This window comes from Chrysoperla carnea, chromosome 4 (assembly GCF_905475395.1).
Source record: "Chrysoperla carnea chromosome 4, inChrCarn1.1, whole genome shotgun sequence".
In the NCBI taxonomy this organism is placed as follows: domain Eukaryota; kingdom Metazoa; phylum Arthropoda; class Insecta; order Neuroptera; family Chrysopidae; genus Chrysoperla; species Chrysoperla carnea.
This window is the reverse complement of record NC_058340.1, coordinates 8,392,297-8,418,578: the sequence shown is the minus strand read 5'-3', so window position 1 is coordinate 8,418,578 and position 26,282 is coordinate 8,392,297. Positions and strand designations below refer to the sequence as shown.

Sequence of the window (26,282 nt, the reverse complement as noted above, 5' to 3'; positions counted from 1 at the left end):
AAATTCGTAAAGTACAATTATATTATAAACAGCTCTACGTATTTTATAAACAGCTCTAAACCCCCTTATAAAAAACATTTTAGCATACCCTTTGAACAGAAATTGAAGTACCATAGGTATTTAAAAAAAGTTTGAAGCACAAACACTTTTCTTGTTCAAACATTGATTTATTAAATATTTACGAATAAAACAATAATATTATCAATAATAAACTTGAAACACAACAATGCGTTATGTGTTATTTTCTACAAAACTAATAACATACAACGGAAAACTCGATGTATAATATTAAAAAGTCATTGCTCGTGTTATACTATTTCGAATGTCGAAGAAATCGTGAGACTTCGTTCTCACATATATAACATACCTACCTATAGAAAAGTATAACTATACATACATGGGCGTCATTATAATATTCAATTATACCGATTATTATATAGAATTCATGAATACTAATAAATGTTACAGAAAGTACCTTCGAAACTTGTAATGTTGTGTGGCCAATGATGGCCCAGGTACTTAGCATGCGTAAAACTTTCACAAAGTCAAAAGAGCAACTCCACCTAGACACAAATACTCCGTCATTTTTACCTTTTATTATAGTTTTCAGTGACATAACAAATATGAAATACGATTAAGGAAAAATGGCCAAAATAGTTCGAATTATTTTGTTCAAAGCATTGATGAAAGGAAAGTTTTTGTTTTTTATTTGTTAATTACTTTGTTTAAAAAAAATTTATTACAATTTACTAATAAGGTTTCGTATGATGGCCCGATACGTGGTTTGCTAAAAGGACCCGGACCTAGGACTTTCTATGATTATAAAAATTGTATTTTATTGCTCTCATATTTTGTTATAAATGAATCTGATATCTCTTATCATATCTTTGTACCAACTTTGAGTTTTAAACAAATTTAAGCTGATTCCTAAAGTAGTTCATCAACTATGTTTTTACATTTAGCTATTTTTCCTCAATTCTAGTTAAGAACAAGGAAATTTTATGTTATGCCATATTAAATACCTTCATCAAGCCAAATGAAGGTAATGTACGCACATGTTGGGTTGACTACTAAATCAGAAGTATATCTTTTTTAATATTACAATTAATTCACAAAATATAGAGTTAAAGTAGCTTTAATTTGACTTCTTAAATTAATACTTTAAATTTTCAGAATTACCAATGCACAGAAACGCATACAGTATCGTGAGAGAAAAAAAAACCAATTACAAGAAAATAATTACAATTAACCGTAGCGTAGCGTACTTAATAATTAATTATTCATTTCGTTATTTTTATTTTCAAATAATTTTTATCTCGGTGTATATTTTTTTGGAATTCTGTTTTTTTTTATAGCAAATTGACTGCAAGTCACACTGAATATTTTACAAAAGTAAGCGCTACATTTATACTATACGAAGATACGACAGGAACATAGTTTCAATCGGGTGTCCCACGACACCGCTCGTTTTTTTTTAATTATTATTATCAATCCTCAAAAAGGCTATAGCATAGAATGGTCTATCAAATAACGCACTTTTTGAACTTCAACACAAATAGTTTCTAAATACTTGACCCCAATGTTTTTTTTAAATAGAATTTTAAAAAAATCATTTTTATCATAATTTTAATTTATTTATAAAAACCATATAGAAAAGTTACGTAGAAGGCGCCAAATGATAAAGGAACGCATATCAAGTACAACGACAATAACCTTCACCCCGTTACATCACTACCATAAACCTAGTTTATTCGAATAAACTGTCTCAAAGGATAAAAATACCTCAAGGTGAGTAAAAGAATGCCCTAAGTTTTTATTGTTTTTTATATAGAAAATACTACACTTGTATAATATTTAAATTTTTACGATTTAATTGTTGTTTTTTATTTTAACTAAGTAATAATAATATTATTAGTTTATGGTTTTAATTTTGTATTTTTTGTCAACCTAATCCAAAATAGGACATGAAATGTTAAAGTTCACGTGATACAAAACATAGAAACTTGTTTATTTTATCAATATTTTTACCGACTCGAAAAAAAGATAAAATTTATTTAATTCTATCTACTAGTTCTACAAATAGACTAAAATATAAAATGATATGAAAAATTTTACCATAAAAATATAGACATACGATTTTATATATATCGAGCGGGAGTTATAAATCAGACAATAAATAGCATTTGGGCAAATTTTTAGGGGTGGTGACAGCTGCCCCTACATCGAAATGTACTCCAGGAGCTCGATTTCATTTTCATATTTTTCGAGTCTCTCAATCGAAATTTCGAGGCTAGAGAGTCTAAAAAGAATTTAGTTCATTTTCATTATAGTCAAAATTCAGAAAAAGAGTTCAAACTTATTTTTAAAGTTTTAATACTAAATGACCCGGTGAACTTCGTTTCACCTACAAAGGGTCAGGAGAAAACTCCACACTAATTAATTTTTCACCGAACCACTGGAATTCATCGATATAATTTCTTTCAACTTCTCCCCAATCAAAATTTCTGAAGCGTAATATTCTAATTTCGTGTATATAGAAATATATTTTAATTAAAGCCATGTTCACCATAAAAACGACGTTTTTATATCCAGTATATATTAAATATATATCAAGGTATACTAATTTAGTCCCAAGTTTTTAACGCTTAGAAATATTGATGGTACAAACAATATTTGGGTATAACAGGTGTTCGCCTGTCACCAAAATAACTTAAAAATTAAAAAAGAAATCAAGCTGAAGCTTTTTATAGTGTGCTCAGGACGCAAAAAGTGACTTTGAGTTCGTAATTGAGCAATGTAAGTTTATTACGATCTTGAGACCGTAGGACAAAACTTTATAGTCTTCAAAACTAGAAAAGATAGGTATCTGAAAATTTTCCTTTTCAACTAGTGAAAACTAGAGGTCTAGTGAAAAATTATCGAAAAACGAAAAAAAATTCTAGAAAATACTTTCGAAAATCATTGAAAACCAAATAAATGGCGGTCGAAATCCCGCCATAATTTTGTTGATTTATTAAACTCTTCTAGTTTATAAAAAATAATGCAAGCACTGCTATTCAATATTATCTATATAGAGTATTTTAACAATTAACTCAGTCAATTGTTTGTTTTCACTTACTTTGTTAAATAATTTCACTTTAACTTTAACAGAAACATAGACAAACCTATCGATTGTTTAGAATTTTTGTTTTTTGTTTTTTTTTCTTTTGTTGATGAGTACTTTTTAACAAATATTGTGTACAAATATAATCAATAAAAAATCAATTAAAAAACCATAATCGAATAATTTATAAAGCCTATTTATAAACAAGCTATAAATGTAAGAATGAATTTTTGTTGACTTCGAGTTGAAATAAATACTTTCGACGTTGTTTCTATGTTTATACGGGAACCGAAGTCTTAAAAATAATATCATAGAAAGGGAAAGGGTAATTTTCCCATCATTTTATTAAAGTAATTTTTTTAGTCATAAAAATTTTACTAAGCAAGTAATAAACCAAAAAGAAAAATAACTTGAGATTTTCAGAAATTTTTTGGTGATATATTCATGCTTAGCATCTCAAAAAACAACGAGTTAGGCACTAAAATTATACCAAAATTTTTCACTCCCAGACCTTTCTTAAAACCATTTTACTGAACTACTAATTTATTATTTTAATAAATTATTCAATCGATAGAAACCAAACTCATGAAATTTGTTCAATTTGGTAATTGCTTTTATCGAAATCCCTCTCATTACAAAAAAATTAAAACAATTAGTACTGTTAGTTTGTACATTGTCGTGTGCCCAAAGGAACATTTTATGATTGTACAATAATAGCCATGCTCATCAATTTTTGGACAAAGAATAACAGAAGAAATGTATAAAATTATGATGTCAGACATGTTTTGTATATAGTTTTTTAAAGTGATGTTAATTACATTTTGTATTGATTTTTATACCATGTATATATGAAATATATCAAGGTATACTAAGTTTAGTCCCAAATTTGTCACGCTTAAAAATATTGATGCTACGAACAAAATTCTAGTATATAGGTGTTCATAAAATCACTTAATTAGTCCATTTTTGGTTGTCTGTCTGTCTGTGGACACGACTTGAACTCGAAAACAAAAAAAAAACATATCAAGCTGAATTTTTTTATAGCATGCTCAGGATGTAAAAAGTGAGGTCGAGTTCGTAAATGAGCAACATAGGCCCATTGGATCTTTTGCCCGTAACACTCACCTTGTAGACCGTTAGAGATAGAACAAAAGTTTACGTTTAAAAAATGTTCATATAAAAAAATTTACAACTTTTGTTTGAAACATTTTTTCGTAAACATATGTGTGTGTGGCACGTATGTATGTGTGGCTCTCTAAGAATGTCTATTTTTCTTTACTTACATAATAAGAAACATTCGTACATGGTATTTCAACAATTAACTCAGCCAATTGTTTGTTTTCGCTTGTTTAATGTACATTTGTAATATTTTGATAATAATACCGATAAATACAATTTTTATGAATGTACTATATCTATGTCTGACCTTAAGGTTTATAATAATACCCTCAGGTATACTTTATTGGATTCATTGAAACGATCACTCATTAAAAACAAATTTATTATAAAACTGTACTTCGATATGACAAAACGAAAATCAAATAGTGGGAGGAAGGGCTATTGCTTAGTTTAACGAAGTTTTGTATGAAAGAAAGGGGGACTTCTAGAAGATATGACGCTTTTTTACTATAGTATTCCTACCGTTTTTAGCCTTAAAAATAAAAAAATCAGGTATCGAAAATTTAGATCGAAGGAAAATTTTCAAAAATAAGTTGGTATTTTTGAGGCAAAAAATCAGAACCTGCTAAAAAAATATGTAGGTTTATTTAAAAAAACAAAAATGTCATTCCCTCCGAAAATAAAATAAAAACCATATTTTACGGTTTTGTATATTCCAAACCATTTTTGAAAACTTTTGCTTTTTAAAAAAATGCTTGTTAAAAAAATGCTTGTTAAAAAACTTTTCTGTTTAGAATTCCACTCAATGGATCGTTAAATCAGATTTTTACTGGTTACGATATATCGCTTATATTCAATAACGAGTTTACTAAGCTGCTTGATGTTGGACAATAAATTAAACTAGCTCGACACGTGCGGAATTCCGCAGTGCGATACACGTGGCTAAAAATAGACTAGAGAAATAATATATAAGTGATAATTTATTTTCTTTGCATTTATAGGCAATTTTATTACAGATATGGTATACAAATTACATAATAAACAAAATTAAATTTTAATATTATTTCTCTAGCCTGTTTTTTCCTAACCAGTACATTTTTAGACCGTGGGTCTATTTTTTGTCATAAGTTAGTACGATTAGCTATATTGTGAGGGATAAATCATGGAATTCGATAAAGGTATAAGGAAGATATCGCGTGGATAGGAAAAAAACAACCTAAAGAAATAGATAATACTTGCAAATAAGCGAACATTCACATTAACATTTTAATTTGAATAAAGGTATACAAATGCCTTGCAAACATAAAAACTATTTAAGTATACTTATAAAAGGTATGCGCATACTTCATATAACATATTATAATAATGTAGGCAATGTAACAAACAATAAGAATTATTAAATAAATATACATAACCCGTTAGCACTCGCGTCATCCGTTTGATAATCTTTAACAGTGGGATGAAAGATATGCTCACGCGTTCTGCACACGAGTTAAATTTGCTTTAACTTTCTAAATCATAACCTCTACATAACGACACACTGTATATAATATAATTATTAATTCTACATTCATTCATACTTTTATTAATTTTAAAAAAAAGAAAAAAAAAGAAACACAGTTATTCCAAAGTTTTACGTAAGCACGTAATTATTGAATGATGTTTCGAGAATGAAAATACTGGAAAAGAAAAATAATTTCAATAATTAAATTCATTTTAACTAATTTAACCATATTTCTCTCTCAGGATTTTTTAATTTATATTGAGTACGACTTATATTAAACTAACGAAAGTACACGAATAGGCCCGAAAATTACCGTAGTTTTGCTTACACCTTTACTCTCGTAATGAGGGAAATTCTCACAATTTCTGAAGAACTTAAGAAACCTTTATAACCCGTAGATAGATTGAAAAAATAAGAAAAATTTATAATTCGAAAATAAATAAAATTATATACAGATAAAAAAGTTATTTATGTTTTAAATCGATCGTGAACAAAATGCTCATAACGCGAGTGCTGACGGTTTAAGAAAGATATCGTGAAGGAAGAAAGTTGTTATAAACAAACAAAATGTTTTATATCAACATCAAGTTATGTAAAAAAAGCAAACAACGAAGAGCGTGTTAGACACGCAAAACATAGAGTTCCGTAACCGACTTCTAATATCATTATCTTTCTGAATATTCGAGGTATTGCAGGAAACATGCATATAAAATTAATATTTAAATTGCCTGATGTCGTATTTGCCACATTACCCATAAAAATGGGTTCGCATTACCCTTCTTATAAACCTTTAGAGATAGAACAATAGTCTAATGTAAAAAATGTTCCTTATAAAAAAATAAACAACTTTTGTTTAAAACATTTTTTCGTAAACATAACTGTTTATCCCTGAGTGCGCAAATTGTATAGTATGTATTATATGGTTATATCAGTTATATATGTGTGTCATGTATGTTTGTGTAATGTAACAGAAAAATCAACTCTGTCTATACATGGTATTTCAACAATTAACTCAGTCAATTGTTTGTTTTCATTTGTTTAGACTAATTTTTATTATTAATATTTTTTCTAAAAAGTGCTTCCTATAAATTGCCATAATTGGTTATTTTAAACAAATTCATTTATATATAGATAATATATTTTTTTTATAGAAATACTTCACAGGGACAATTTTTAGAATTCCAAGCTATAATCTGGGAAATACAAAGTTAATTTCTTCCGACAATATTCATAAAATTATATACGTGTGACTCAAATAATATTATTTAAACAAATAAAATAGAATCACCGGATATAGATAGTAATGTAAGTATAACCCATATTTGAAGATGGAATTTATTTTTTACATCTTACTAAATAATAATAAATTTCTCACAGGAATTGGCATACCGTAACAAAAACTAAATGTATCTACAATATATACACATGTAATTTTCTAATTTATTTCATTTAAATAACAATTTGTTTAATTGTAATATAATGAGAATTTCGATTGAAAACTGTGTAATATTCAAGTGCATTGTCATTATAAATTATTATTGTAATTTAAAAACAATCACCTATAAAAATTATTATATTCATAATAATGAAAGTACAGTGTCAATCAGGCCGAAAGTACAGTGTCAATCAGTGTGCAGGAATCATCCAACGGTTGGGGTTGAAACTTGTTCATCTTGTTATGTCTTAAACTCAATAAAAACAAAAAACTCTTTTTCGAGTAAAATAACTTATTATGTCAAAATGTGATATTCAGCCTCTATTTTTCAATAAATTAATTCTGCGAGGTACTAGAAAAGTCGCGGCGTGTATTGAGCAAGGCCAACCCGTTTAACCGATTTTCAGACATTAACGATCTAAAGAAGGTTTTAGACGACGCAAAGTTGAAAAGCATCATTAATTAGCCACTATAGTCACATGTGGAACGCATATTCACTGCAAATCAAATTAAGAACGAGTGCTTCGAATGAATTTTTGACGTCCTGTCAGACAATATGTATTCTCCAAAGTTTGGGGGGGAGGTGATCACCTGGGAGAGCAGCACAAGGGCCTGGTGTCAATTATAAAGGATGCACAAAACAGGAGTTGCATCGAAATTTCACATTAAAATAATTAGAGCCAAGCAATTTCTAAAATTGAGAATATAGTAGTTAATAGTCTAAGAGACGTACGGTATAAGATCGATCTTTACCCATCTTATAACCAGATGAGACATATTTTTCATGAAATTTTATTGATTTTTAAACACTCCTATCATAGTTTTTCTGTAGAAAATTCTTCATTGCTATTTTTAATTAATTTTTTCTATGAACGGTTATTTGCAGACAAGCCAATATCATTATTTTCGTAATATATTATCTTTCTTCTGATACAAATTTTGATCGGTTAACATACCAAAAGTGATATCAGATGAAAGACAAATTAATTACGAAAATAATGGTATAGTCTTGTCTGCAAAAAACTGCCCATGGAAAAAAGTGATTAAAATTAATTTAATTAAAAATAGTCATGGATACTTTTCGATAGAAAAACTATGATAGGCGTGTTTATAAATAAATAAAATTTCATAAAAATATGTCCCATCAGAGAGGTGAAGTTCGACCTTATAATAAGGTCTCTTATAACTTCATTATTGAAATAAAAATATTTATTATAATATATTATATATGATATGCAACTGTTTAGTCATATATGCAACATACATGGTATATTATGTATGAATTAGGATGAGTAATGAATCTAATATCGTGCGTGACTTAAGTCAAATTACGGAAAACATTTATTAATTTTGAAAATAAAAACTCTTTACCACAACAAGGTTAAAACAGTGTTTATAATATTTGCGGTTATTATTAACAGAAATTGAATCATGGATAAAAATCTGATGCCTGCAATTGAATAAATTAAAACTATCATATTAATACAAGTATAGAATGACCTCTACCTATAAACTTTAAATCAGTTGAAAATCAAATTATTATCTTTTGAAAATGTATTTTACCAAAAATTGTCTAGTTAGTGGGTAATTGAGCAGCAATTTCAAAAAAGAGAATATTTAAAAGTACAGGAAAGTGGTCAATAATGGTTCCTTAGGATAAAATGATCCCTCGTTGTTTTAAGTGAACCATTAAAGGTATCTAGTATATTTATCGATAGATAGCTTTCGCGCGATTAAATTAATCGTTCAACAAAGACTTATGGTAATGTATAAGCTAATTTATGTTTCGTATTAAAATCACTCTTGGCTTCTGTTGAATTTTAATAGTATTATAACACATTTTGATAGGCGTATAATAAATTATAATGTCAGTTTTTATGACGATATTCCAATATGTCGTTACGGATAAAATGATTCCCTTTATAAACGTTAAAATGATCCCTAATTTTTGTGTAAAATTATAATAGGGAAAATGTATGAGTGCTGTGTAGGTAAATCAAAATGTGTCCTATGTACCACCTAATAGTTGAATTTGTATATAGACGTTGTGTGACATTAACACCAGATTTTTAATTTTCAAAATATACTTTATTATTCCATTATTAATGTTAATTGATTCGACCTTATTATGAATTAAGAGATTCAATCTTCATAACATCAAGAAATGAAACAATAAAAGCAAAATATTTGTTTCCTTTCAATTATTATAAATGTTGATTGTAGTCATAAATTATCTAGCAATAGAATTATTTAGTTTTATAAAAATATTACGAAAATTTTTAATAAAAATTGGATTTTTAAATTTGGATTTTAAAAATCCAATTCAAGGTGTTTATCAGACGCCTAACTATGATTTGAACAACCTGATTTACCTTGAAACTGTACCTGATATACCTTAGAAGAAAAACCTTATTAAAGGGTGGCTAAGAACTTATGGGACATACTATATAGTGGCCCCAATAAATATTATAAATAAATGTGCATATGTATAAGAATAATCCTTATCTGTAAATGTGACTTAAAATTCCACCTAAAATTATTTTATCTTAATATGTTACTTAAGTCAAGGATTGTATATATTTCATAACATTAATGCATCTTTAATGAATTTATTCATTGTCTGTGCTTATATGACTCAGTCAGTAATAATTAATTAGCCTGTCAGATGTGAATGGATACATTGATTAATGTTAATGTCAAAAATAAATTTCAAAATTCTTTGAAATTCTGAATGCAAAAAAGGAAAATCGCTTACTTAATTTATGCATATTTTCCTACTGCTCAGGTATGGTACACCTCAAGCTCAAATTTTAACCCAGCCTAGTGAAAAAACTAGTTAAGTTTTGCAATTGGAATTTCAAATAACTAATACTTCAGACTACAGAGAATTTTTTTCTGCATTTTTTTCTGAAAATTTGTAGATTTAAAAGTTAAGTACAAATTTGATTTTTGTTTTTTTTTTCGAGACGAAATAAATGTCATTTGAGATTCCAAATGGTAAAGTCAATTTTTCAACGGGTAGTTTTTACTTTGTTAATACTATTAAAACCTAAATGGTAAATTAACAGAATGTAAATGTTTTTTTCTGCGTTATTGAATAATTCTTTATTTGGATAAATTTTTTTTTTTTATTAACTTTCACCATACAAAATAATATAAGAACTGCTGGTTCTCAAGTGATATATGTTTATATGAAATCAGTCAAGTCAATGACGTAATTTCTTTGTAATAAATATGTTAAGAGCGATATTCTACTTATAATAATTGTTTTGATCCATAGAAATATAAATGAGAGATGTTTTGTAATGTTTACAGAGAATATGGCCACAAAGAAAATAAGATGCTAAGTAGAAGAATAAGCTATAATTTTTAAAATTTCTCGATTAATATTAGTAAAATTTGAAGTAGGGGCTATCGTTAGTGATCAATAATTTGTATTTGGAGATCTTACTGCCTCGACAAGCAAGGGTTTTTATGAAAAAAATGACTTTTTGACGTTAAAAGACTAAGATTCTTTTTCTCTAAATATCTACTTCAATGGTGGATACACTATATATACATATTTATAATAAGAATATTTCAAACTATGAAAAAGTTTAATAATGAGTAAAAAGTATAGATTTGATACATTAGATATTCATAATTTACTGATATGAAGTATTGAACAGGTTGTTTAACATATGCAAAATATAAATTAAAAAAAACTTGCTGAAAGTATGCAAAGAGATCATAAAGAACTTGATCTTGAAACCGCTTTCAATAATTAATTATTTAAAAACCAAAGTATCTATGTCGCCCCCAACTATCTAAATTAGCCGTTCAATTAACATCTTAGCTTTTTTAATGAACGGCGCCATTCAACTAGCGGCCAGAACGATATTCAGTCATTCTATCAAACAGCTAGGAAAATAACTTGAGTGGATAACGCTTAATTACGTGAAAAGTCTAATCATTTAAATTTAGCTGAAATCTATACTCTGGCTATATGGCGTCGGCGAGGAGCAACAATGTTGGTATTTCTCACAGTTTGATTAAGTTAACGCAAAAAAAAAATCTTCTAATCAAAACTGATTTTTACCGTAAGAGTTGCAATACTCCGATACAAGCAATGGCGAAAACATTATAAGAAATCCAATTTTTTTGAGAGGCTTCGGCAAGTCAGCCACCATTTGTTGACTAGGGATTCAAAAAATGTAAACCCGCTGATGTGAATCAGTGTAGCAATAATAGATAAGTTAAAAATTCTAAAATTTAAAAAATTTAAATTTTTTTCGATATAATTTAATTTCTACAGTTTATTTGTTAACAATTTTGAATAAAATTCGTTTTAAAATTTTAGAAGTTTATACGTAAACTTCTCTGCAAATATTTAACTAAGCGAAAAAAATGAACTGATATTAAATTGTAGAAAATTTTATTTCTTACAGCTTTGCCAGTTTTAAAATTTTGTTATTCACAATATGAGGAGTGAAATTTTTAATATTAATAACGATCCTTAACGAATAACTTGTTAAAGGTGTGTCAGAGTCCTTTTTGTCTTAGAATTCCAGCTCCTATTCACCGTTTTTCTGTTGTTAGGTATTATTAAATCACCTTGTAGGTATAATTTGTTTTTAATAAGCACAATTTGAATATTTTAACACCTTTTTTTTAAAGATTGAAGGTGGAATAAGAATCATATTACTGTTAAAACCTCTTTTATATGATTGCTAATAAGATTTACAAAACAAACAACTATAATTAATTATTGTTATTATTATTATTTCAATGTCCTTATTAATACTGACAGCCTACACAAATTAACTTGAGACAACCATGAATAAAACCTACAGGAGCCGGACTCATAAGAGATTCTTATTAAGTAAATTACGGTATTCATTAATAAATTTGTAGTAAATTTTCTTAAACTTTATTTATTAATAAATAATAACTATTTATGTTTTTAGCAATATTAACCGAGATATTATAAATTTTGTGTTTCCTGTTCCTGTAAATTTCTTTTCTAAGATCTACTCGACGGAAATTCTTATTTCATTGCTTTTCACATAGTAAAATTATAATGAAGTTTTAGAGGTGAAAATATTCGCTATCTTTAAGAAAATTATTTAATGCAAATTTTGTACAATGGTAAGAGAGTGAGAAGAAAATTTTAAATTACCACAGGAAATTGTTCCTCACAATAACAGACAGTAATTCCTCATACAAAAAAAAAACCAATAACTTTTAATCGAAATATTTTTTTCGAAATAAAACCGACATAAAACGTTGAGCCAAATCAAAAACTGCAACAATTTCAAGAGTTTTTGGATATAAAAATTTCAGACTCCCGAATAAAATTATCACTTAATACGTTCTGTGGTTTATATTATTCATCAATTTATATTAGATTATGTTCCTTATAATAATGCCATTAAAGTATAATTATTAAATAAATTGACATATTTATATATTACTTATTTGTTTAAACTAAATGATATTCTGAATACAACTAATAATAATTTAAAATAGATGAAGGAAACTTCATCATGATGCAAGAGAAAGCAAACCAACATACACGCATCATTTAAAAACATACTCATAATGTATTCAACAGTTTTTTTTTTTTACAAGCAAATCGAACAACAATAGACATAATATTTATATCTGTTTTATTTATTAATAACATATATAAAAGACATATCCCTATTTAGAGTATAAGTAACTTAACTATATAAACGTTTCTAACATGGAAAAAACTAATTTATAATACACTATGATTTTTATATTTTATAAGTATTTCATTTACTTTCGAATTTCATAAGTTCTAAAATGTGATTTGTGAAAGAGTCAATATAACCGTAGATCCACTATGCAAACATAATAGGGGATAATCCTGATGTCAAATTGGCCATATTACCCATAAAAATTTAAAATTAGACTTGATACCATGACAAAATTTGAAAGTGAAATGAAAATTGATTAAAAAATGAAGAAGTTATAAGCAATCAAAGATTGCATTCAAAGGTTGCGCATCCCCTTTTAGCACAACAAAGTTTTATATGGCAATACCCACGTATTACGTCTCTAGTGGGTATCTCCCTCTTTGTTTATTTTAAACGTTAATATCTTGCATACTAGTAAAGATTTTTAAAAACCAACTTCACTTTTCGCATGGGTGAGTTATTTTAAGTCGAAGTCACCATTGTAATAACTTTATTGTGTGCCATAACTTTATTGTGTGTCTCTTTACCCAAGCCCGCATTGCTCATAGAGGTGGAAGCGAGACGGTCAAACGACTCTTCTACTTATCCCAGTTTCTCTTTTAGTAATGAGATAGGTAGAAAAAAAATGTTGCCTCTCTATCTTACTCGTACTTTTGGTTGCCACTGTCTAACTCTTAATTCAGATACAGAAGTATGAGGGACTTCTCTAAGCCACGTTTGCCAAGCCTGGTTTATAGGGTCACTGTATGATCACAGGAGAGAAAAAAAGTCAGACTTTTTTCTTTTTGCTTTAATAAGAGATATTTGAACTCTGCTTTCACGTAAATGGCAAGTTCGATTTTTATGATCAAATGACTTTTATATAAACATAGATAAACGATATCCTGATAAAGGAAAAATTTAGCCATAAAGTAGCTGTTTTCTTGACTATGTTTTCCCATGTCTCTAATTCGAAAGGGTCTTCCTCGGTCGGAAATGTTTTCAATGCAATTCAGGAATTCAGGAATATTTAAAAAATATAAATATTTCAATGTTTGCAAACCACACTCTTTAAATGATTTTTCTGCCTCTATAAGTATAGGGTATTTGATTAATAACATTATAATTTCTCATTATTTATTTCATTCTTCATCTATAACCTTCTACTCCATTTTAGAATTTTATTACAAATTTCCAATAAGCAGAATTCTTGATAAAAATGTAAAGATATATTCAAAGAATTCCATACAATGTCATACTTATTAATAAATAATTATCTAATTTAAAGAAATTTAAATAAATATAATACAGTATTTATGTATTATAAAATAAACTAAAAAATATAAAGATAAAATTTTTTGATTTAAAAGTATGCATTTTTATAACTAAAAACATATGGTAATGAGATGTTTTGTTATATTTATCCATATACGGTGATTTATTTATTAAACAAAAATTATTGAATTTATATCACGTAATTATTCTAAATATAGATAGTAATATTCATATTTAATCACGTGTTTTTATAATAATAATTACTCAATATTATTAATGAATTTTATGATAAATAATCAGGTTTTTTTTCTTCTCTGTTTGCAAATATAATTATTGTTAATATAGTTGAAGAATTGGCAATTTTTAATACTATTACACGGTTTCAAATTTCCTGATGCATTTGGGTAAATATGTGTTGTATTATTTATTTATTTTATAAATCAGTTTCTCCCAATCACGTTATAGATCTTGTATTAAGGACGTACGAGCGCCAGGGCAATTTTGGATAAAAGATTTGATTTTTTTTATATGAAGTTGAACTAAGTCTAAATCAATTCTGGAAATTTTGAGAAGAGAGGCCTAATTATTTAAATAAATATATGACTTCAATTAAGTAGGCATATTAAACATTGGTCTTATGGGAAAACGGTAGATGGATGATATGTTTTCAAATGTTTCTCCAAAACTAGTCGGTGGAAATTTAAAAAAAACTATTGAAATTAAAGTTAAAACCTTAATAAATTTTTAAGAATTAATTAAGGACATACTAGATTATATAGTTAGTACGGAAGTGGGGACACAAATTTAAAAAAAAATATATTTTAATGTTGAATTATGTTATAACTTGACAAGACGAAAAATAAAGATAAAATTTTTCAATATCTGGAGTAATTTTCGAAAATTTTGTTTAATTATTTAGCTTTCAATATTTCGAAAACCAAGGCATCAAAGTTGAAAATAAGGTACAAATAATTTCAACCACCAGTCTAAACGTGCCTTGGCGCTCGTACTACCTTAATTTTTTGCAATGGCTACGTTTATCCGTGCAACTATTATTATCGGAAGTTGAAACGATGAAATGAAAATGTTTTTAAATGTACAATATTGGGCGAATGATTACTCTCTTAATAAATGTAAAATCCCGTATGATGGTCAAAGCACCGAAAAAGTTACAAAATCGTCGTCAATCGACTTTTTTCTTTACATATGGGCATCTCGGTGTAATTGATCACAAAAAAAAACCAAACCTGCATTTGGTGAATATATTTTTAACAATAATTATTTTGATATTTTTATTCATTTTACACCCAAACATTTTATGTGAAACCTACGTATTTATTTTCTATTCCAAATATGGCAGACATGTTTGTGATTGGTCCACTAACATTTTACATTCAAAGTATTATATATTTGTTGTTCATTTAAAAACAGAATGAATAAATACAAAGATTCTGCAAAACAAAAACAAGTTTCCATCCACGGACCTCGGACTGAGTTGTATAGAAGTTTTTTTTTTCATGCGTCCTACTTAAATTTTTTTTACATTTATAACTTGCTTATCCAATATACTAGGTATAGACGAATAATTTATTTGACGATTAACGAAGATAAATAAATTCAATTTAAAAATTAAAAAAAAGAAATAGGATGACTCATTCAACAAGAATATTTATTGCAATCATAAATGCAATTAAATAAAATTTTTATTTGCAGGTAATTACTTTTTTCATAAACTAATCAGAAATTAATCCAAGATGTTATTTAACACAAAACTTCTTTATGTAATAATATAAGAAGTACCTGGAGGAACGAGCTTTACTCGGTATTTTTTGAGTTAAAAAGCACAAATTTTATCATTTATTTAAGAACCATTTAAAATCTCTCCACGCAAATACCAATTTGAATGTCCCGGTAATGTACTTTATTTCATCGCCAATAGATGCCAGGAAGAGTCATATTTTGCAGTTAATGATTCAGTTTTTCCTGAAATCATGGATAAAACGACGTTTTCTGAAAATGGAACTTAGCTAAATCGATTTTTCACTCCAAAAACACCCGGCATACTAATTTTCCGGAAAATCGTTGAAGAATATTAGATAAAAATTCAGTCTTATTTGTCCCGAATCAACAATTGCTGGAGCAATAGTGTCCAAATATCGAAATTTATCAATATTAGCATTTCAAGACACGATTTCAAATTTTAAATAATTTCTTTATTAGTGTAAGGAAAAAATGCACGTGATATAAATAATGGTTGGGGTAGCAAACATCAATGTCTTATTATCAGCTTCATATGAAAGCCGATTGTAGCAGTCCCAATAAAACTAATTTTAATTTTAGTTAATATGTATTTAAAGCGATAATACCTTTTTCAATGAGTGAAACAATAATTTTTACAATAAAATGCGAACGAGGTATGAAACGTGAAAAAAAACAGGTTGAAATGGCTATATCTCGGTCAATTTTTAACTAAAAACATTTTTCAGTAATATAATCTAATTTCTGTCGTCTATTTCCTATAACTATCTCTGCCCAAAAAAAGATACAGGTGAAAAAGCAAAAAATCGAAATTTTCTTTTCTTCGAATAATTAATTAAATTACATATTGAGCCAATTATTTCAATAATTAATCAATTTACTATTAAGATATATTCAAAAAGTTATAACAAATAAAATCACTAATAAAAAAGAATTATATCAATTATTAATAGAAACTAATTAAAATTTGTATGGAGGGATCAATTAAAAATCATTATTTAGTCAAGGTATGACCATGAATTCGATCATAGTACCTAATACAAAAATATTTTTTAATTATTTTTGTTTTCATCATTTAAATGTCCAATTAAAATTTACCCAATATAGTTTTGCATAGCTATTGTGTAATAAAGACTCAGATTTCAGTTGAAAATAAACATTAAATGTTCTTTGGTTTCATAAATCAATAACTTAAGATACATACACACCAAACCGATCGATTTATTCCCGTATGCAAAAATTGTCTCGGAGATACTCGACCAATTTCAGACGGGAGTTTTGCTACCTGAACCAAATGTTGGTGTCAAGAATTTGACTATCGATATCCAAGCAGGCAGTGAAAAAAGTGGTTCAGATGTACCGGCAATTCATTAATGATAGTGAATCAACTATTATAAATGAATACCGACTTTGGATGGCCAAATGGAAAATAGAATGTGAAAACAATTCCGTCATACCAGAATCGGTAGCTCATCTCATTAAAGCATGCGACCAAGATTTGTACCCCAATATAAAAATGTTCTTACGAATATTGACAACTCTTCCGGCGTGCGTAGCTACCGCAGAGAGATCGTTTTCTATACTTCACGGGGTAAAATCTTGACTGCGTGCCTCAATGGGACAGGAAAGATTATTCGGGCTAGCTCTCTTAAACATCTGGATATCGTTGACATTGTCAACGCTTTCGAAAAAAAAACCAAAGCTTTTGTTTGAAAGCTTGAATTTAAGTAAGCAACTAAATAAAATTATTTAATGTAAAATTATACTAACGAAAAATTAGCTTACAGGTTTATTAAATTACTAGTTTTATGATTAAGGAACTATTTTGAAATACTGATACATAATATTTGCTAATAATTTTATATTTTTTATGAAATTAAAATGATTAATACAAAGTTCAATATTTTAATTGTAGATAATTTTAGTGCATATATGGCCATAAGCAAAACTGAAAAAATTATTTATTGGAAAAAAATTTGATCCAAGTATAAACATTTTAGTTTAGAGGTCAGGCAATAAAATCAAGGGTATTAAAATTAAAATAAACTAATTGTATTCTAAAATTTTTTTTTAACATAATAAAATTAAAATTTTTATTCGCTAAAATTTGACGCTTACTTTATAATGTAAAAATATATAATTATAGTAATTTTTGTGGTCCTGGTTTTAAATATATAAAATTTTATACGCGTTTTACTCGGATACCCTTGAAGTTCTTTTATAAACAATGATATGTTTAGGAATATTCGTCGAAGAAGGAACAAAAACTTCAATATATGTAACAACAAAGATGTTGTTTTATCAACCTAAAAATCAACCGCAAAAAGAAGTTGTGGAGAATTTTTTCAAAAATATAGTCGGTATTGTCGTAAAAAGATTCGTATTACAATCCTAATGAAATCATCAAAATTTCATACCTTTATTTTGAAGCGTTTTAAAGTAATTTGAGGGTTGTCGAAATTTTTCTCATCACTGCATAAAGTAGTTGTCTAGAGTTAGTAAATTAACTGCGCCGAGTGCCGCATTTACAACTGTTATGACCCAGAGGCGGATTCTTGGTGGAGGCCCCCTTAAGCAACCGTATTTTTTGTTCTTCATTAATCTAACTTGGGCCTTCAACGAGAGGTCTTTTCAAATTTTCTTTTTTAGTCCTAACAGAGACCTGTAGGCGGCTGCCTAAATGGACAATGGCTGCGTCCACCTAATAAACTTTTGAACAATTCTGCACATTATGATATTTGTTAAAAAAAAAGCACCATCTTAATTATCCGTAATCATATTATAAATCATTTATGCTCTTAATCACTTTCCTTATTTAATTATAGAAAGTTCTCATTAAAAAAAATTTACAGGCAGTTACAATTATTAAAAATAGAGGAATATTGGGTAAAATATTTAAAATTCACTGACATTGCATTGACACATATATGGTCTTTTTATACGATATGAGTCTCAATCTTCAAGACTATAGAGAAATATTTATATTAAAACTTTTTGATTCTAGTACATATCTAGTATGATATTATTATCGGATTTGTTTTCGAACCTCTACACGATTTATATTATTAAGAAAATTTTTTACTTATTACAATACTATGTATGTACTTTTTTCCGTTATTTACTTACACTACTTATGATTCCAAGTTTTGCGAAATTATAATTTTGACTATCCTATAATTAATTTTAAAAAGAACGTGCGATTAGCCAAGATTCCCTTACATTTAATTATTATTGGTATTCAATAAATGTTTTACTATAAAAACTTGTAAAAAGAGGATGTTAATTGAATATCAATGAATTTAAACCATCAAACAAGTAATAATGCCAATTACATTCCAAATTAGTTATATCTGTAGTATTTTTATCGAATGAAATTGTATCAAAATTAGGTTTTTATAATATAAAAGTCGTTATAGAACTTCAGCATTGTTACCAACCCTCCAGTTTGAGAGTAGAGACTTCGAAAAAATTTAAGTCTCTCCATACACCAGTTTTAAAATGCAATCTTCAGACTTTTCGATTATTTATAATAATTTAATTTATTATCACAGGAATTTTTGGGAACTATGTTCCTATCGCATGTTATCGTCTGATTTGTTTGCTGTTTGGAAGGTAAAACCACTAAAAGTGCAGCAGATCCCAAAATCCGACATGTAAGTTACCTAGGAAACTAAAACTTTTTTAATCGATTCAGCTTGCCATGAATTTTGAGAATATGAAAACACATTTTACAATCTGTCAATTTGTATTTTTTGTCCAAAGTTTATGTTTTTTCATTTACAAAAATTAGTTGTCAGAGTTAGAGTTATCAGAAGTAAAAGATAATAGAGATACTTTAAAGTAAGTACAAGGAAATTTTATGTTATGTCATATTAAATATCCTGATCAATTAAATTGTGGGTAATGTGCGCACATATTGGTTGACTACTAAATCAGAAGTATGCCTTTTTTAAACTAATTTACAATTAATTCATAAAGTATAGAGTTAAAGTAGTATAATACTTAATTCTTTAAACAATAAAACAGGCATTTGAGTTCTTAAATTAATACATTAAATTTTCAGAATTACCAATGCATAGATATGCAAACAGTATCGAGAGAGAGAAAAAACAATTAAAAGAAACTAATTACACTAAAACTGGTAGCGTACCACAAAACTAATATTTATAATTAATTACTAATGCATTTATTTGTACGAAGGAGCATAGTTCCTACCGGATGACTAACGGCATCTCTCGTTCGTTTTTTAATTTATGATATAAAGAATTGAAATAAAATATAAAAAATAGATTATTATTTTTAATTAAATTATGGAATATTTCACTTTTCTTAAAAAATTCAAAAGTTTATGTATAAATACCATGATTGTATTATTTTTCAATTTTCAAACACTTAAATAATAAAATCAATTTAATGTAAATATGAAGTACCTACTTATTAATTTTATAAAGTTAATATTATACAATTACATAGCGGAAAAAAAAGCCATAAAACATAAGTGAATTGAAAATTTGATAATATCTAATAATCTATTCGGCATAATTTATAGCTAAAATGTGTCTATCTACAGTGTGTTCACCAAATGTTCATGGTATAAAATTTTAAATATTTTACTAGATCGGTATTGGCCTGTTTAGAGATATAACATTCATAATATTATTAAGACCAAATGCGTTTTGGACTAACAAAGAACGAACAGTGACAAAACGAAGAAAATGTGCGGGTGCCCAATGGGATGTAGCAAATATCAACTGAGCCAATATTGATTTAAGTTTGAGAGGAAATTGGTGTGGTTTGGGATACTTTTGTAATCCAATAGATACTGACACAATATTGAAGGAACATCGAAAAATATCAGACCTTAAAGGTACAAACAAATTCTTATAAAATATAGGTGAGATAAAGAAGTTGGATTGTAAATACGTAATATTCTTTTTGGATTTTCATTTTATTTTTGTGTGGTATTTGGTTTGTAAAAAAAAAGTTGATGCAAAAAAATTTTTTTAAGATGAAATTAATTATATGGAATTATGTGCAAGTAATTCGTAAATAGTTTTTATGTATTTTGATTTCATTTAAATAAAGTTGAAAACTCAAACCCTGTTTTTGTTTTATTTTTCCCCATCTCTCTGTAGCTATACAATATTATTTCAGTTAAAAATAGGTAAGTATTTCGAACTTCACGATAGGTAAGTATTTCAAACTTCGTTTGCCATTTTTTTTTGTAATAATACTACTCAAAATTTTCCGAAAATGAGTTTTTGATATAATTTAAGAAAGTCGAAAATATGAATATAATTATTTATTAATACGAATAACAGAGCACTAATGGTATAATGGTTAGCGTATCTGACTTCGAATAAATAGTCCCTTGGTTCGAAACTAGGTGAGGACATATATTAATAAAAAGTTCATTAAATCTTTTAAAATCTGATTTTTATTTTCATTTTTTTTCAAATTTTCACCACAGCATGTTTGCCTAGTAAATGATGAAAAAATTAGTTTTTTTTTCGTTCAAAAACTTCAATTTTTTTCACATTTCTACTAGGAGAACATCAAGGACGGACGGAATAAGTAGTACCTGATAGCAAGGTAATTGTTGTCACCTCGTAAGTCAGAAAGTTAGTGGCCTGCACACCCGTGTTTGGTGAGTGTGACCTCTAGTGGGCAGACCAGTAACTTTCTGCCAAAATAAAATTTTAGACTTTCGGGGTGAAAACACTTACTCACCTTTCTCCTTATCAGGAACTACTAATTCCCACTTATGTTCTCCTAGTACAAATGTTGAAAAAATTGAAAATTTTTTCGAAATTATATTATTTTTTTAATATAAAATTAAACTGACCAATTATTTATATTAGCTGACCAATTATCAGCGAATGCTTCCCGATCGCGCATAGGTGGAGTTTTTTCAATCTTTAATAAAAAATTTTCTGATGCTGACCAATTAATGAGACCAACTGACCTTTTATGGCCAATTTCTGACCTTTCAGATGGTATAATTGGTCAATCGAAATTCCGCACATGAGGTGCTAAGATCGCGGAGCTTAAATCACCTTTACTTCCTCGATTATTCTCTCTATTGCCATATAATATCAAAAATTAACAACTAGCATGGCTCATTAAACTTGGTTGAGAATCTTGGACAAAAATTGGTTAATTAGAATTGCTAGATAGTCAAGGACTTGGACAAATTCTTGCAAAAAAAAACTAGATTTATTATAGCTTTGGGTAAGACTTTTGTGCCACCTTAGCATTTCCTACTTTATGATATGGATGTTTTATAGAACTGATATATATTTATTTATGCTATCTGTTGGCTTAAAATGAGGGAGAAACAAATCAAGATTGATTAAATAGCATTGGTTATTGCAGTGCAATAAGTAGGAGTTTGACGCCTTTTTATAAATTTTTTAAAATTAGAGTTGAGTGGTTAATATTAGAGACAATTTTAGGGTTTCTCATTTCGGGAAATTAGAAATCACATCAATCAATAAGTAGTGGTTATTCTTTTTTTATAACATCTCTAACGATGCTTCACAAAGAAGGGTTTAAAAATCTCAAATTCTAAAACCCCAATTCAAAAGAGAAACCCCAAAACCTGTATGCCATATCTATTATTATTAACATATCATTTTAATAAAAATCACACCCCGTCCTCCACGAAAAACATGGAAAATCGAAGGAAAGAATATTTTTTACGGAAAAAATACCGCTTTGATTTTGTACACCTTGTACAGTTTTACCACAATAAAAATTGCAAAGTTATTAAATTTGAAGGTCATTCCTTTTGGCTAGTGTTATCTGGTCGTTTATTCAATCAAGAAGATTGGTCAATTGACTCTTTTAAATGTTATTTATAAAACTACATAATATGGTATTATTTATTATAACAATTCTCCGGCAAAATTATCATGGGAGACGATCACGTAATAACACATTTATTTATTTCTCTTTTTATGTAAATAAATAAAATGACATTGTAAATTATATATTTTATGATTTTTTTATAGATTCTAATTGAACACTTAAATTTTGTAGTTTACAAAACACAATATATTTGCATATATATAATACCTTGAGAAAGGTTGAATTACTGAAAGTTCACATTATGAAGAGTCATAAATTCCAAAATTCAATTCTGTCTCTAACACGGGCATGGGCAAGTTATTTTAAGTCAAAGCCACCATTGTTATAACTTTATTGGGCGCCATAAACTTTATTGTATGTCCCTTTATCCAAGACCGCATTGCTAATAGAGGAGGAAGTGAGGCGGGTATACGATTCGTCTACCTATCTCAGTATCTCTTATAGTAATGAGATAGGTAGAAAAGAAATTTTTAATTGTATAAGGGCATAGGTAATAGATAAATGGGCTAATTCTCACAGCTTTCGCTTATGACAGCGATATTTTATAATTGTGAAAATATGAAAAATGCTACTCTCCTAAGTGAAGTAAAAACTTTTTACAAACACATCAAGGACGTAACATGTCGCAATGCATATGAAATGTTGTTTCACGCTGGTAGTTTATATTTTTTAAATAAATTATAGTTTTCAAACAAATGAAATTTATGTTTTTTTTTTGTAATTACTGATTATAATTATTAAATGAAAGTATTTTTACACTTTTAATTGTAATTTATGCATAAAAATTTAAAGTAGCGAATCTGAATCGTCTTTAGTGCCACAAATACATAAAAACAACGCCAAAATTTCAATACAATCCTTAAATTTCGCACCGCTGAGAAAACTTAAACTTTATTAAAATAGTCCGGTGAAGGAAAAATTTTTTGTATATCTACAGTTTCTGCACTGTAAGTCGTATATTTCAATACTTTTCCTCAATCCTTTACGGTCGGTCGTACAATTTAAGATTTAATTTTTTTTATCTGTTGAACTATTTTTACAAATAAAAAAGTGGCTTTAAAATATGTTATACTTATAAAAAGTAGTCATCAAAATGTTTGATAAAAAGTTAAGTAAATAAAAATAGCATTGTATTTAAGAAGAATGAACGAAATGGCCTTAACTCTTTTATAAATTATACCAAAGTAAAGTTTATATAACACAAAATATTACATAAAAACCAGTTTTATATCCTTTTATAATAATATTATGTCAGATTATACCAATCAGATAAACTTGTGTTTTATTATATTTACTTTAGGATTTAGTAACATTAGCATCTTATCAATGAATATTTTCATTCGCTTTAATTGGACCCTAGAAGGATTCCAATTAATATCCCTCCCTATCCCTATGTATTAAAAATGTGAAAGTGAGGATGTTTGTTTGTTTATTTGTTTGTTTGTTACGCTTTCATACAAAAGATACCATATGGATTTGAATGAAACTGTACAACAACATAGTTCATACATTAGAATAACACATGAGCTATAATTTAAAAAGATACATTAATAAACAACAAAAAATTTAATTTAATCTGACATTTTACTGCTTTATCTATGATTATCATTTTGAATCATAAACTAAAGATTTCTGTAAAAATTTAAAATAGTAAATGTAAAACAATTCATGGTCATCTTTACTGATATACTGAGTGAATATTTTACACTTAAAAAAATTGAAGACTGTGCGTTAACTGTTGCATTCAGTGATTTGCCTACCATCTAACTCTCTTTTATTTCGCTGAAGTAAATTAAATGTAAAATAGCCCGTAGATGAATGTATAACATTGGAATAAATTAATTTTTATATTGTCGTCATAAATTGTCCGTTACGCGTAGCTACCCACCCCAATTTGTATACGAATTACGAAGATGATTGTAGAATACCTTACAGCTATTTAGTTTAAGAACGATCCACTAAAAAATATCTTCATTAAAAATAAAAACAAGTTAACGAACAAATTCACCTTCAATAAATTTGAATAATTTAAAATTTACTATGAATTTAAATATGTTTGTGTACCTTTGTTTTTTTATATTTTCGAATTAATTACATTACATTTATTAATTGAATAATTACTGTTGTTAATTAAGGTACAATTTCTTGTATTCGTGTACAGGGTATCCCTCCCTAAAAGGTCTACACAACGCTCTACCGCTGATATAGTAAAACCCAAAATAAGTCGATTTAGCTAAACTTTCCTTTGTAATATATTGATTCGTTCGAGATCGGGCTTACCTAAAGTGAAATTTTAAAATCGATTTTGTAGCTCAATCCTTGAGTTACAAAGAACGAACCAACTTGGTACTAAGGCAACTCATTCCGTGTAATATACAGTGAAACTTGGTTAAGTTGTACCTGGATAAGTGAGAAAACTCCATAACTGGAACTTATATTGAGATCCCAACACTTTGGCACTGAATTACTTCTGTTAGTGGGACGAACCTCATAATTAAGACAGCGAATAAATTTTATATGTATTAACCTAAAAAACTGAGAACTGAGATAACATCGTTTTGTTTCTTTACTTACTTATTCTTATTCTACTCGCAAATTTTCTACTTAAATAATTTTGAGCCTCAATGACCTTCAGTTTTAGTTTTGCTTTACTATCATACGGATGTGAATTTGAAAAAAGTCGAAACGAAGACTCAAATGGTTATCAATACGTAAAAAACGGAAGTTCTTACCGTTTTTGAAAGTGGGAAGACACGCAATGAGGTCAAAATCTACTCTTTGTAGAATAATTCAGAATAAAGATAAAATTCAATCCCAATGTTCTGAAGGACAAGGAAAATTAAAACGTGTACGTTTATCAGAATATCCTGAACTTGAACAATGTTTGCTAACATGGATCAAGCAACTTCGTAACAAAAACGTTCCTATAAGTGGACCGATGATTAAATAAAAGGCATAAGATTTCGTGCGAAAGCTCGGTATTTATAATTTTTGGAGCAGCAATCATATTGATAATACGTTATTTTATTTAATAATCGCACCTCTATAACTAAAATAACCTGTATTCTGACCTCTATTAATGGAAAATTCTGTAATTGAGACAAATATTTATTTATACCTGGATATCTGAGACACTGAGTAAGTGGAATAGCTCTATAAGTGAGACAAATGTTGCAGACCCCTTGATATCTCACTTAACCAGGTTTCACTGTACATGTATAATAATTATAGGTCACGGCATTGTGATCATCAGAAAACAGGTAGAGAAGAAATACTTTGCTTACATTATGAATAATAGAGCGTATTTTCTTACATGAAGCGTATGTCATGTATAAAATGCATCAAGGCCATGGTAAGTACATACTAATAATATTGCATTCATTAATTGTGCTATTATTTTGCTTACCTACATTACTTTAACTTTTTACGATATCCATCATTAAATATGAGCGTACAATTAGTTAGTAGGACTGTGGTTCGTACACAAAGGTTTCCTCACCTGAACTATTTTATTTTGATACAAATTAATTTTTATCT

The 26,282-nt window shown here is 27.8% G+C and overlaps 1 protein-coding gene across 9 annotated transcripts in view; it reads right to left on the bottom strand.

Annotated features, from left to right (window-relative positions):
* Nucleotides 1–26,282, bottom strand: part of LOC123298009 (titin-like) — a 55,824-nt gene that overhangs the window by 11,585 nt on the left and 17,957 nt on the right. The window lies entirely within an intron of this gene.